The sequence below is a fragment of the Nuphar pumila genome, chromosome 6 (genome assembly GCF_984573655.1).
Source record: "Nuphar pumila chromosome 6, dmNupPumi1.hap1.1, whole genome shotgun sequence".
Taxonomy (NCBI): Eukaryota; Viridiplantae; Streptophyta; class Magnoliopsida; order Nymphaeales; family Nymphaeaceae; genus Nuphar; species Nuphar pumila.
The window spans coordinates 109,776,123-109,781,316 of NC_143254.1; the positions used below are offsets into that span (position 1 = coordinate 109,776,123).

At 39.3% G+C, this 5,194-nt stretch overlaps 1 non-coding gene across 1 annotated transcript; it reads right to left on the reverse strand.

The window, feature by feature from the left end:
- Positions 1-2,742: 2,742 nt before the first annotated feature.
- TRNAD-GUC (transfer RNA aspartic acid (anticodon GUC)) lies at positions 2,743-2,814 on the reverse strand. Its single transcript has one exon. It is a non-coding gene; the product is annotated as a tRNA-Asp (tRNA).
- Between the last annotated feature and the right edge of the window lie 2,380 nt (positions 2,815-5,194).

Consider the following 5,194-nt stretch of genomic DNA (forward strand, 5'->3'; position numbering starts at 1 on the left):
GCACAGTAAATAACAACTCGATGCATAGTATAGTGCGATGGAACTGACGATCATGACAGATAACATGAAGAATGATGTGCATATAGATTTAATTTTGCATGGTCGGCAGAAAGAAATCCTTTTGCCTCATAAGTGCGCGTAGTTTTCATTCTCCTCCTCCTTCTTCCTTTGCTTTTCATTCTCTTCATCATCCTTCTTCTTTTTCATCTTTAGTTTTTCCTCATCTTTCTTCGTTTGCTTTTCATCTTTAATATCTGATGGATCAGGCTCAACATAATAAATATCCAACAATTTGTTTCTGTCTTTTTCATTCTCAATGTTGTTTACATAACCCTCATATATATCGAATTGGCGGATGATTTCTCCAAGAGTCATCCCCTCAAACGGCGAAGGCTTTCTTGTCTTATGAATTGTAGTCATTACTAACATGCACAACACATAAATTTAACTGCATCATTGTATGTTACAACCGCTTTCCCAAGTATATAGTATTACAAATTATCACATTCGTTACACAATCACCAACATTACAAGCCGTGGTAATATTTGGCTTCATAAATAAACATCGTAGTACAATTTAGCAAACTTAAGTACAAATCGAGGTAACTTCATATTTACACATCGCTACTGCATCAAACGTATAAATCGTTGCTGCTTTAAACATATAAATCGTTGTACAAATCACACCCTTCATAAGTACATATCATTGTAATGTTTTTGCTTCCTAAGTAAACATCGTAGTACGATTTAGCAAACTTAAGTACAAATCGTGATAACTTCATAAATCATAAATACACATGACTACTGCTTCAAACGTATAAATCGTTGGTGCATCGAACGTACAAAGCGCTCCTTCAAACATACAAATCGTTATAGAAATCGAACCCTTCATAAGTACATATCGTTGTAAATCATAAATCGCTATTGCATTAAATGTATAAATCATTGCTGCTTTAAATGTATAAATCATGAATCACAAATCGTAAATTGCTACTGATTCAAATGTATAAATCGTTGTTGCATCGAACAAATCACTACTGTATTAAATGTATAACTCTTTGTTAATTTTAAACTTACAAATCGTTGTAGAAATTTAGCCTCCATAAGTACATATCGTTGCCTTTCACGACTCTTGTTTGAGTATGAAAATAGGTGTTATTTAGCATGTATAGTACAACCACTTGTAAGATTTAGCATTCGGATTTACAAATCAATTTGTTTATATAATGAAAACTTATACAAAAATCACCTTCTAGGACACAAGTTTTGCTAATCCGACATTGGAGGAGAAACACCTAGAAGGTAGATGCAGCAGACGACGGCAAAGGGTGCTCAGGCGGCAGCAGATGATGGCAAAGGGTGCTCCAACGGCAGCAGATGATGGCAAAGGTTGCATCGTCAAAGGGAGCTACTGTTACAGTAGATGGTGCATCATCAAAGGGTGATCCAGAATGTTTAGGGTGACATATTGCGAGAAGCTCCTGTTAAAGCAGAGAACTTTACTCCTTAGGGCGAAAAGGATGATGATTTTAACCCTTTCTGGCGGGAGGACATTTTTGTCCTTTGATCGAAACATCATTTTATGACGCTAATGGCGGGAAAGGGTACTTAAGTATTTGCAAACTCTGGCGGGAGGACATTTTTGTCCTTTACTCGAAATGTCGTTTCATGACGCTAATGGTGGGAAAGGGTACTTAAGTCTTTGCAAAAGCACCGGACTTCGATGCTAAGTGATGCAGACACACACGGGAAAACAATCCCCACATGCTTATATACGTGGCGCTCATTCAGACCCGAGAACACGCACCTACGTGTTCCGAGGGGGGAACATATAACCTGCTTCGTCGTCTGATCCATAGTTAGCAAGACGTGAAATGTTAAAAATTGTTAAATACTGAATACATTATTTGAAAGGTTCTACGTTCAAAAGACAACATTAAAAAATGAGTAGAAAAAAATCCGCACCCGATATATATGGGTTTAATTTGATGTTAATTTTATAAAACAGGGTAAAAAATTTGACAAATGTATGAGATTTTCTCACGAAAAATAAGTTAGGGTAGAGTAACAATGATATTTAGATTAAAAAAAAATTAGGATCTGAAATCAAGGTCTGATCCAATTAGATTTGTAATTGAGTTTTTTCGGAAAAGTATTTTGTTTAAATATAAATTTCCGTGTTCTTAACTCTTCTCTCAAAAGAACGTATTTTTTCCGGGTTTTTTAAAAAGGCTGAGTTTCAGTTTTATTGAAAAAAACGTGTTTAAAATGGATTTTTGTTATGGTTTGATCTGCACGCAAATCCAAATTTTATGCAGTAAGTCCAAACCCAAATCCAAAACAAATCCGACGAAGGTTTTACATGCAAAAAGCACAAACGGGTCAGATTGAATTGGGACCTGAAGACCATGAGAAGGAAAGAAGCCCGATAATATCGACCCAAAAGGGAAAGGAAAAGTCCTTTTTGTTTTATCGAAGAAAAAGGAAAAGTGAATGTGAAAAAAGAGACGCCGTTGCCGGGGATCGGACGAAGCAAATCCAAATTTTCAGCAGTAAGTCCAAAAACCCAAATCCAAAACAGATCCGACGGAGGTTTTACATGCAAAAAGCACAAACGGGTCAGATTGAATGCGGACCTGAAGACCATGAGAATGAAAGAAGCCCGATAATATCGAGCCAAAAGGAAAAGGAAAAGTCCTTTTTGTTTTATGGAAGACAAAGGAAAAGTAAAAGTGAAAAAGACGCCGTTGCCGGGGATCGAACCCGGGTCACCCGCGTGACAGGCGGGAATACTCACCACTATACTACAACGACCAGATGAGGTTAATTCGAAGCATATTATACTTATTTAATAAAAAAACAAATCGGCCCAATGGCACGAAGCCCAAAACCATACAGCAGGACTTGCGGGGGACAAGGTCTCCACCCCCGCCCGCCTCCCTGGCGGGGATGGATTTTATCCTCCACCCCCGCCTTCATCCCCGTTTCATGTCCTCCATCCCCGGTTCAAACGGGGATGAGGCGGGGATATTGCGGGGAAAAGTGGTCGGGGCGGGGATGAGGCGGGGATGGGGCGGGGCGGGGAAAAGTGCACGTCCATCCCCGCCTCCACCCCCGGACGGGGATGGATTTTAACCTTCGTCCCCGCCTCCATCCCCGTTTCATATCCTTCATCCCCAGTCCAAACGGGGCGAGGCGGGGTGGGGCCCCGCTTTCCCCAGGTCCACTGCCATCCCTAAACTGCAAGGCAAATTATTAAAAAAAAGTTGTGAAAAAGAAGGGGAAAACTATCTGTATTTTCAGGTTTGTTCATTTTATTGCATGCCATTTCAACGTAATAAGTATTGGAGCACATAGCATGGGACCATTCAGTATCTCCAATGAACTAAGGATTCTCACTTGGTTATGAAAACAGAGAGTGGTTCTTAGTCAAGTACTGCCGAGGCATAAGGTCAGGTGACAACACAATCCAGAATTAGAAAGATATATATGGCTTTAGTAGGCTGCTTTGCTCTCATGATGCCTTATCAAACATTGCATGTAACCCGGTACATAACGATGTTTGGTAAACCCCAACTGAGGAATTGAACAACCAGCTATGTTGATGTAAATTACTGTCATAATGCTGATCATTTATATATACATAAGTAATCGGGCCAGTGAACGGGTTTATATATACATAAGTAATCGGGCCAGTGAACGGGTTTTGCACATCTGGCTAGGTGGGTTGGCTTATGATGTTCAAATTAAAGGTCATGCCATGTTTGATACCTGACCCGAGCATCTCTTTTTCTTTTTTTTTTATTGGCAAGCTGGGATTAGGGGAGTGGGGAAATCACATGGCACAAAATTTGTGCATTGAGCACTTGATTGCCCTCCATCTTGCCTTAGCCCCACAACTGACAGGCCTTGTCCCCAAAATGGAGGGTGATCAGGTGCTTAATGCACAAATTTTTGTGCAATCATATTGCACCTGATCTTTTCACGATTAGGCGGACCCTACTAGAGAATATAATGAAAAGGTAAATAGAACACAAAAATACAAGAATGGTTACAATGAATAAATATTAGGCGTCCAATCTGGTGGCTTGTCTTTTCAGATGTAGTTCTCTTACTACAATGAACCCAACAAGAAGCTATGGCCAGATAGAATAATGATAAAATTTTATATAGGGACCAACAGGGTGCTCCTCTCTGGCAGGAGCAGTTACTGTGTCACCTTGTCTCAAGACATTGCAAGTTCAAATCTTAATGGTATATGGTTGTGTAACTGGTAGGGGTCTGCCTTACCCCAGCTTTCTCTGTAGAAAAGAAAAAAGAAGAAGAAAAAGAATACACCGGGGACACCAAAATAGAGCTATGGCCAATGTGGTGTTTCTCAACCGTAAGGGTATGTTTGATGGTTTAACTGTTTCAAGCTTAATGTTTGTTAGATTCTATGTTCCAAATGTCCGTTGTGTGATGATGATGTGCGCCGCTGATGACATTGTCAGTGGGCGTCGCCGTCTTCATCCAGTCAGAGAGTGGGTCGAGGGCAGAGGAGGCTCCCTGTTCCTCCGTTCCAGTTGGGGTAGGAGCTGGAGGGTCCATGTCACCCATTTCTCTCAGACTTTGAGGAGAATGTAAAATCATCTCTGGGTCATTGACAAAAGGATGCAAGGGTACTCCTAGAGCTCTTCGCCCCTGCATACAATGGTACTAAGACCAGATGTATGAAAACAAACCTAAAGACAACAAAACTAATCTAACAATGTCAGAATAATTTAACTACCCTATGAAGTTAAAATAACAAAAGCTAAAACTAAATCAACACAAAAATAACAAATACAGAAAATCACAAACTATGTTCGCTAAAACTCACCTGTCTATTCGCTCCTTGAGGCATGTAATTCAGTGAATCCTAGGAAAATAGTACATGAATCCTATATTTACTAACTATGTTGAAACCTACATTTACTTATTAATCCTACTAACTAGAACAAATAAACACAACTAACTAAACAAATATTAATAAACTAAAAAATTAAAAATAACAAAATATAAGCGTCGTTCCCCGACAATGGCGCCAAAATTTGGTTGAACTTTTTGTGATAGTATTTTTAAAACATATTTTTTTACTAAAGATTTAGAAAATCGTCAACCAAAAATATAAAAACCGACTTTCCATGAAGGTGGCGAGTACGTGTCAAATCCT